We start from the raw sequence: 10,467 nt of genomic DNA, 5'->3' as shown, positions 1-10,467 counted from the left end.
TCGGACGGCGCCCGCGATCAACGGCTCCGGCGAAAATCTCCCTGCTCTCTCATGTGCTCGGACGTGAGGATGAATAAGGGATGAAGGTGGTGGCCGGTTGTGTGAAGGTGAAATAAAAAAAAAAAGATTAATCCCTTTTATATCAATTTTTATTTCCAAAACCTAATTTCACAAGGATTTCCTTATTTAGGCCCGAACCGTGAATCCTAAACCGACCAAGGTCCCATCATCAAATTAGAGGTTCTACACCAATTTGTGCTAGTTAGATGATACTCTATCATGCCTCTGGGATCTTCTTTCAAACCGTGGTTCGCTCGCGCGATCGAATATCCAGTAACATCTTATCTTACAACTAAGTTCAATTACTTATTTCTTTGATAACTGGAAAATCACCATTTAATGTTGACTGAGGAACATGACTGTCCCTCACTAAGCAGGGGACTTAATGTAGATGGAGGATTTTCGACAGAGGATAAAATCGTAAAACCATAATTATACATGCTCCTGATCCCGCAATCAGATGAGTATTGAGGCTCATGTCTCTCATTGAAGCATGAAAGCTCATGCCATAAAATTTCTGACTGAGAATACTGTCTCTCAGAGTATATGTAGATGTGTAGTCTCTCAGCTGAGGCAACGGCACATCTCATAAATACTGAGCAATTTCAGTAATTACTTTTATATAGAATCGAAGGATTGGACGGCTCCTAGACAGCTTGCCTGCTATCATAGAGCAATAACGTCTTCAGGGTGCAACAAGGTTTTCCCTGACTATATAAAGGAAATATGACGTTTCAACAAGCTCATGTTTCTCAATTCTCAGGAAATTAATGCTCCTAGACAGCATGCCTGCTAGTATAGAGCCATCAATTAATTATCTCTGATCGCTAACTGAATATTCAGCAATATTCTACGATTCATCGTAATAATTCATCACTTCAATTCGTGGTTCTTCCCAGCAGAATTCCACGGGTTAGTGATAAATGTTCAATATACGGGCATCTGAGCCGCTATCGAGTAAGCCCCAACCAAAATGGTGTAAGTGTACTCAGCAATAATGCACAAACGAGCACCTGAATGCACGAACGAGCATTCCAAAACACGAAGGAACGATGAACCTATGCAGAATAGGAAGAAAATAATAAATAATAAAATATTAATTGAGGCGCCAGGGGACTGGGCCCACCGACCGTGCCGTGGCCAAACCCACGCCCAATATTTTATCATATTTTTATTATTTTCCTTGATCTCATGAAAATCTCTTTATTTGAGTACATATCCTTCGTTTCATGAAAACTCCTTAAGTTCATGAAATTTCCCCCAAGTCATGAAAAATAATACAAAATTAGGGAAACTCGTGGGACCGGGCCCTAGCCGGTCCCACACGCCCCTTATTTTTTTATTATTATTTTTTATGTTTCCATCATCTCATGGAAACTCCTTGATTTCAACAAATTCCTTGGTTTCAACAAACTCCTTGGTTTTATGATATTTCCCATAAATCATGAAAAACATTATAAAATTAGGGAAAGTGCCTTGGGACCGGGCTCCTTGGCCGGTCGGCCATGCCTTGGCCATAGCCGGTCCCACACTTCATGACTCCCTATTTTTATTATTATTATTTCCATAATCTCATGGAAATTCCCTAACCTCATGAAATTCCTCAGTTTCATGGTATTTCCTTCACATCAGGGAAAATACATAAAGTTACATAAAATTGGGAAAGGTGATGTGGAACCGAGCTTGATAGCTGTCCGGCCATGCCCTAGACGTGGCCGGTCCCACACCTTGCAATCCCCTATTTTATTAATTATATTTCATCATCTCATGAAGATTCCCCGGTTTCATCAAGACCCTGAATCCTTCATATTTTCTCAAAATGTTACTGAAACGCGCATCAGAAAATATCGAAACTCTCAGGACTGAGAACGGAGATTATGGTGACACGGGCATATCTCCTTGACCGACCAAGGCTGGCCTAGGGCTTGGAATTAGTCGGTCCCACATGTTTTAATAATTTTGACCTAACTGGGAGTTTTCTCAAACGACCATCAGCTGGTCCCACGACCACCAAGAGTCGGCCCCATGACTCCTTGGTCGATCCTTCATCTCTCCATAATCAGGTTTTACTACCTAACGCTCACACGAGCATTATTTCAATAAATGATTAAACCAACATTTAATCATCCTTTCACCAACTGGTCTTCGGGAGACTCTGGTATTTTGCTCATTTGAGCATCTGGGCGTTAAATGGTCGACTCGTCATCCCATGTATCCGGTCCCTCCTTCATTCTGTGGTCGAGTTTCAATAAATCACTGATTCATAAAAAATTAGGGTTTCGAATCCAGAGCTCTGCAAAACATAATTCTGAGCAGATTCAAATACTAATAATTTTATGATGATCCCGTGATCAACACTTTTATTATTATGCTAGGTCTAGCTGCCAGTGTCTTAAATTAATATTTATCTTATCTGGTCCTGACATCAACAATTCATCAGATGAGCAACACTTGCTCATACGAGCAATATTTGCTCAGACTATGGAATATTGGTTCAACTATCAATATTCAATAATTCAGCAACATTTGCTCACCTTAAGTTATCAACATTTATTCGACAATATACTTTTGTCTCAGCGGGCATGTTCAATTCATGAGTCTCGGAATATTTGCAAATCACGTTCAACTCAGCAATACAAAGACTCATCGTCCCATAAAGTCAGTAATTGACTCCACAATCACGAGATGTCAATCGTGTCACATGGGGGATCTTAACTAGGGTTTTGGTATATGGCACGTGTGTTCATACACACGACGAAAATGTGAGAAAGTCGTGCAATCAGTTGGAGGAGTTAGCAAAGTAGTGGATAGGAAATCAACCAAGTCTCCGCACGATGAGCAACTGGTTCTGACACGACCTCCCACTTCCCCACTCTTTGACTTCAGCAACTATCACACTTCATGGGATCAAGGTGTTTTACAATTCCAGCAATATAAAGATCTCTGAATCATGATTGAAACGGACAAGAATTTATCGACAAGTTCATACAGACAATCTTTCGTCTACACGAACTCATCGTCTGAGCAATCACTCTCAACTGAGTAAATTCAATCATTCAGAACTTTCTTACGCAGAATCCACAACACACCTACAATCTTCGATCACCATTGATCTCACACATTTCTCAGCTTCCCTCCTAAAGATCGATCCATCCTATCTTGTGACCGAATTGACTCTGGAACGGCCATTGTCTTGGTTTAGGAAGGAGTCCTACAGATTAATCTCTCGAACTTAAAGCACTCCCTTCTTGAAGTACATATGTGTGAGGTTGAGCATTTTCTCGGTTCAAGGAGTCTCCTCCGCACGGTCATCTCTTCGATTCCGTAAAACCAGCAAATCGTTTTTCCCCATCTACACGTCTGTATTCCCACGCCTCCAACTTATAAATAAGTCACGTACATTCCAAACAGTAAATGAACAACAAATCTGTTTGGTATCAAATCTATTCAACCAAGTGGTATGAGTCGGACAAAGGCTCTACCGTTTATCTTAACATAAACTCCTTCGTCGGGTCCTTAGATCTATATTATGTTCAATAACCTAAGTAATCGTTTAAGATTAAGCCAACAACACTCTTAATCCAAAGAATTATGTTGATGTCGATCTACTCACTTAATCAATCCAATCTACCACAAGGATAAATCGATTATTAATTGGATCCTCTTTTACCAAATCAAGTATTGTGCATACCAAAGATTATAAACCCAAGTCAGATCTTCAATATCTTCTTTGTCTTCAAATCTTCTTAAATCTTCAATAAAAACCTGCACACAATCACTTGAATCTATTGTGATCAATCACGCACAGAACGGAGTCTGTTAACAATGGATTATCACAAGATCGTCTCTAGAACTAACAACAGTCTAAAGATCCCTATCGAAACTCTGAACTAGTTTGAGTGAATCTTATATCAGAAGATAAGATCCTCAAGCATAAACAAACTAGGTGCAATCAGATTTCAACCACCATTAGTCAATCAAATCAATCGAAAACAAAAGATAAACCGCAATTATCTAGTTTCCCACTAACGGTACGCGCTATTAAGGAAAATAAAATTAATAACCTTAATTAAAAGATTCTTAACTTACTTATGTTTCGATCCTGGGATTTTCTTCCTTTAGCTATTAAGGAATAACTTTGAACAATTAAAGAAATAAACATTCACCGCACGTGTTCAAAGTATGTCGACATCCTTACTTTGTAAGTTCTCTTTCACACTTACAACCTTGAAACCGATTTTCCACACTTCCAAACAAGTTTAGAATTGGTTCATCTGACTTTCAAGAACTATGCGATTGATCAAACAAACATTCAATCACAATCATGGGTTTAACGTTTCTACCAAAATAATTTTCGGTTCTACCTCCATGTGAGTATTGTGCATAGTCACACTAGCTTTCCAAAATTCGGTTGACTAGGTACTAGGATCGGTTCCCCACATATAAATGGTATCCAACTTATATGTATTGCACATGTCCATAGGATCGGTTTCCCTTTCTACTATAAACCTTGATGCACCTCATACAAGGATCAGTTCCCCTTTGTGATGTATTGCACTTCTTACTAGGATCGGTTCCCCTTTCCCAAATTTGGTCAGACATAACACAAGCCCGATCATACCATCTCAGGTGATTACTTAAGATCGTTTTCACTAATAAAAGTCATACCAATACATAAGTGAGGCCTTTGTGACTAAATCTACCAAGAACACAAACAAGTGTTGAGCGTTTATACTCAATCACACATAATGGTTGTTCATAAGATATGCAATGAATAACAAAACCAATAAAACCTGGAAATTTCCTTTTCGGTTCACAAACAATTTTATGAACTTACTTCCTTAGAACACATGTAAACATCGTTCCCTAGGATGAAATCCTCACCTCATACCCATACATAATCAAAATAGTATTCAAATGATTATGGCGATGTCTTATCTACAAAGTTTAATGGTTAAGCAATAAACCTCTGTTGATAGTGGATTTTAGTTCAGGGATAAAATTGTAAAACCAGTATTTAATGCGCCGTCACTCTGCAAAGGGTAAAGCCATTTAAGAAGCGATGAGTGCAAAAACCTCTTAGCTTTTATTGAAGAAATTCAATATATATATAGATATACATGAAATTCACTCAGAATGGTGCGTGCAATGGCAATCCCAGATATTCTGTGAAATTCTATGTTTTGTTAGCATTATCAATTAATGCATGATTCGCCTAGTATTTTCCATGCTATGTTCTCAGTCGAACTCTCATCATTGAAATGACATGACGATTAAGTGTTCACTCTCAGCAGAGTGGCATGCATCTCCCGAAGTGCCAATATTGATATCTGCATGAAATACCCACACATGCTACATCATTCTCTAACAAAGAGAATCTCATATCGACGCACTTTTGATTAAGGATAGCTCGATCGAACATGTTTAATTTCCCTAAGGGAAATCTAGACTGTCCATGTCAGTCTCAGAAACGATCACGGCACACAGTTTTCCAGCTTGGTGGATGACTTAGATTGCTCCACAAGTGATGAGGGAAGTGCTAGCACGCACACCGGCGGTCCCACTTTACCCTCAATCAATCGGTTTTCTCACGGCAAGGTCATAAGGAAATGAAATGATTGCCCAAAGTATGGCATGCGTGAGGCTTCTAGACCCTAATTTTGGATCGCGGAAGTACACTAGCGTCTTAAATCGATCACGACCATCCAACTTAGCCAGCATATTTGGATGGCTTAGATCGTGTTTTGGACCATCAGGAAGGTGCACACGAGTTCACCACCGGCCCAACTCCATCCATGTTCGACCGACTTGCCTGAGGGAGGTCAATAGAGCATCTAGTTGCTCGGTCGAACTAGAGTGGCCCCAGCTGTTCAAAACCCTAATTGGGGTTTACAGAAACACGCTTCTGTCGTAAATTGATCACGACCATCCATATTCACTAGCCTAAACGGATGGTATAGATATTGATTTAAACGGTACCAAGGGTGTCAACGTGATCACCATTGACCCACCTTTACATGTGACTGGTCGGTCTATGAAAACCAGGGCTCAATGACTCGAAACGCGCGCCCAAAAGGTGGTAGGTCACACGGTCTTCAAACCCTAATTTGCACTCTGCGGCAATATATTTCTGTCACAAATTGATCATGAGCACTCATATTCGCCGGTCGAATTGAGTGGCTTAGATCTGATTTTTGATGGACCAAGAGATGTAGGCATGCACGCCGGCAGCTCGTCTCCATGCCTGCCCAATCGGTGATAGACACATTTATATGTCTATTTTGATCTCAATTATGTGTACTGTTAGTGCTCGATTTTATACTTATTTGATTTTTTTTATTTTTTGTATGTGTTTTTGGAGAAATAAGATTTTGCGGCGAAATTGGCTCGAAAAGTGTTTTTTTTTGCGTTCATGGGATGACATTTGCTATTCGGACCCTCACTTTGGATAAGGGGTAACCTAATTACTAAGGGGAATCCCATTTCCAGGCAGGTGCTAATCGCACCCCTACTCTGGATAGGGGGCGACCATATTCTACATTTGAATTATCAGTTTTGGCGGGAAAATGAACCATCACACCTGCAGATTAGGGTTCGAGATTCAAGCGATATTTAAAGAGATTCAAGGGAAGATTATTGTTGGGATGATCCTGCTAGAGTATAATGGAGCTGGTAAGGGTGTTTTGATCACCATAATTGGCAGCATGATCGTGTTGGAGCAGAATGGAGAGGAACTATCACGGACATCCTGATTCGGTAGAAGGTGGAGTTACATTCGGATTTGGTTGTCGGGTTGGATTGGTAGGAACCTATTTTGATTAAACAGGGTAGGTAAGGCGTCCAGACTTGAGAAAAGATGAGTAGTTATCGATTTGCATCAAAACAGAGAGTCGGATATATTCTCGGTAATTTTTAGATTATTCCGGGAAAGATACAGGAAGATAAAGAAATAGGATTCTCTGTTGAAGTTAAGACTATCTTTGAGAGAGTCTGGGACGTTGGACTATACTTGGAAGACGCATGAGAAGCAAAACAGGGAGTGTTTGAAGCCGCGTTTGAGGATATGGAAAGAATACATAAAACCCGTAACTTTGGAAAAAAGAAAAAGGAGATTTCTTGGAGATTAAATCGACCTGTGGGCTATAAAAAAAGTTGGGATAGCTGATAGAAGACTTACAAAGCCTTTCAGAGAATTTTAGAATACCACAGAGCTTCAGAGATCGAGTTGCAGGAAAAATACCTTATTCTGCTGCTGCTACTACTGAAGAGGAAGAACACGAAGAACATTGACGCACAAGTATCTGTCGCAGAACAATGTCGCTATTCAACAACAGGACCCATCTATCGTTTATCAACAGTAATTGCATTAGGTCTTTAGCTACTATTTCCTCTTTGTAACAGAGATTCTGCAACACCTTCCCACTGTTGCGAATCGTCTGTGTTATCACTTTTTCACCTCCTTGTACACTTTTGAGCTATAAAAACATATTTTGAGAACATGGTTAATATGAGGAGCTAAACCCCATTGCCGAGGCACTAGAGGAAGCTATTTTTCCAACAAGAAGTGGTATATTCTCTTTTATCTATTTATTGCAATTTTATTATGATTATTTTCCTTGAACTAATGTCGAATATGATTTTTATTTGAGTAATTGTGATCTATTTTGATGGAGTATGCTTAGTTTAAGACTTTTGATGCTTCATACTTGGTATTTACAATTATTGCTTTTGAAAATCTACTTGTTGCAATACAAAGAATCAAATTGAACGAGAAAATTGCATGAATACAAAGATTGGATTAAATCACCTTAAACTTGGAAAATAGTAGAATCTTAGCCTCACTGTTCTTTTAATATTGATACCAACTTTTTCAGTGTTTGTTATAATTATTAGTGAGTTTTCTATTTAGTTTTGAATTTAAGTCTAAAGTTATCCTTCACAGGTTTGAGAATCGAATCACTTTTTACCACTATCTACAAATCACATCAATTTTTGGCGCCGCCGACGCGGACTTGTTTTTAGGGCTTTAGATTTATTTTATTTTTATTTTTATTTTATTATTATTATTTTTTTTCTTTTTTATGATTTTGGGTATTTATCTTGTGTCTACAGGTTCTGGATCATAAAGAAAATTGAGCCAAAGAGTTTGGTGATTTCATAAAGATTTGGAGCTAAAGATTAAAGCAAAAAGAACATAAAAGAAGACAATTTTATTTTAGACAATTTTAGTTTAGGGTTTGTTTATTTTCTTTTTTTTAAAAAAAAACTGTATTAGGATTTATTATTTTTGTAATTTTTCTTTTCTTTTTGGACTTTTGGACTTTGGGACTTTTTTTTTTATTACCCTACAGAAGGGTACTTTAAATATAAATTGTTTGCAGAGAAGGAGGACAATTACGATATTGTCTCTTCACCTTGGGTTCGTACACTTGACGTCGGAGTCAGTGATCCGAGTCGACTACAACCGATTCATCCCCCGTCTGGAACGGGAGATAAGATTCTAAACACTCGTGAATCCCCTGTCAGCGAGTTACTGGACTCCTTCGTATGCATATATGTTGAGGACTGAATACGGATATTTATTTTTCTAGTAAAGGGCAAGGCCTGGCCATACAAGATAAGGGTTCGAATTTCATCACCGTTCTCTTCTTGCCCACTTTAGGAACACGTAACCTACGCGAACCTAAGCCTAAAATTTTGACTAGAACGAGACCGATAGGGTAACGAGCTTAACAGGAAAGTCATTCGAAAAATATTGGTTACTCTTTTAAGCATACTTCGAAGTTCTTGACGGTTTCTGTAAGTTGAATGCGTGACTGCGCCGCCTTGTAATACCGGTGAGGCCTTGGGTATCAAAGCTCCACCGAGCTTCCCTCGCCTCTATTCAACTTACGTTAACTCGGATTGATTCCAGAGGGGTTTGCTTAAATTGTAACGAATTCCCTTCGAAGGATTAGAAGCTGGTCTAGAAACAATCTAAGTGGAGCCATCATGCTTTTTGTTTGCTAGAAATCAATAGGTTTGATTTGGTTGAGTCGGCCTTGATTTGTTTGCTACCCTTCTATTGTATGCCTGAACGTAAAAGAGACGCACTAGGTAGATTTGTTAAAGAGAAACCTAGTAGTTCGAAGCGTCTCGATTACCTTAATCTAGAAAGTCCGACTTTTGAAGAGTCTGTTTTTGAACGTCCTTTGACTGAGGAGAGAATCCATTTCCGATAGCGCCAGAAATGGCAACTTTGAAAGCTTTGTTGAATCCAACTAGGACTACTCGTCCTTCGTGTATTAAGTTAGCTGAAACGGAGGCACCCTATGAACTGAAACCTGGGACCTTACAGATGCTCCCAATCTTTTTAGGGAAAGAAAATGAAAACCCTTATTACCATGTTAGGGATTTTGAGGAAATTTGTAGTACTCTAAGAATTAGAGGCTTAGATGATGATGCTTTGAAACTTAGGTTATTCCCATTTTCCCTGAAAGATAAGGCCAAGTCGTGGCTATATAGTTTGGACTCCGAGTCAATTGAGACATATGAACAACTTACATCTGCCTTTTTCAATAAGTTTTTCCCTAGGCACAAAACATCGTCTATTAGGACGCAAATATGCACATTTTCACAACAAGAGGGAGAATCTTTATATAGGTATTTGGAAAGGTTCAATGATTTATTATCCCAGTGTCCTCATCATGGTTTAGAAAAGGTTAGGCTAGTTCAGATCCTTTATGAGGGTTTAGATTATTCCACAACGACCATGGTTGAGTCTCTATGCACTGGTGGATTTGAAAACCAAACTGTTGATGCGGCGATGGAATTTTTTAATGAAATCGCCGAAAAAACCCAGCAATGGGAAAATAGTAGGGCACCCCAGAAAACAATTCTTTTAAGTAGAGGAAACGTTAATAGGGTAGAAGGAGGCTATGAATCAGATGCCAAAATTGCTGCTATAGCAAAAAGGTTAGAAGCCTTAGAAGTGGGCCAGACTAGTGGTAGAGTGGAGCCTTTTTGGGAAGGCCAGAATATTGAAGAGCAAGCCAATGCTCTTTATAATAACACTAGATTTGATAACCGTCAAAAGATTGACCCATATTCAGAAACCTATAATCCTGGTTGGAGAAACCATCCGAACCTTTCGTGGTCTAAGGGCCAAAGTCAAGGTCAGTTTAGTAATTCTAATGCTCCCCCAGGTTTTGGCTATACTAAGAATCCTTCAGGACTAGCTCAGTTTCAGAATCAGTCAGATAAGAAAATCCTAAGTTTAGAGGAATCTCTCGCCTTGTTAACTCAGCAAACTGCAAAATTTCAGTTATCCGTAGAACAGAGTCTACAAGCTAGTAACAGGATAGGACAAGAAAATAGTCAGGCTATTTCCGAGTTAAAAACCCAGGTTGGTCTGATAAGTGATTCTTT

General features: G+C 39.1%; 1 pseudogene; it reads right to left on the bottom strand.

Moving 5' to 3' along the window:
- Positions 1-9,653: 9,653 nt before the first annotated feature.
- On the bottom strand, positions 9,654-9,753 carry LOC113325511 (annotated as a pseudogene).
- Between the last annotated feature and the right edge of the window lie 714 nt (positions 9,754-10,467).

This window comes from Papaver somniferum, chromosome 11 (assembly GCF_003573695.1).
Source record: "Papaver somniferum cultivar HN1 chromosome 11, ASM357369v1, whole genome shotgun sequence".
NCBI lineage: Eukaryota > Viridiplantae > Streptophyta > Magnoliopsida > Ranunculales > Papaveraceae > Papaver > Papaver somniferum.
This window is presented reverse-complemented; position numbering and strand designations above follow the sequence as displayed.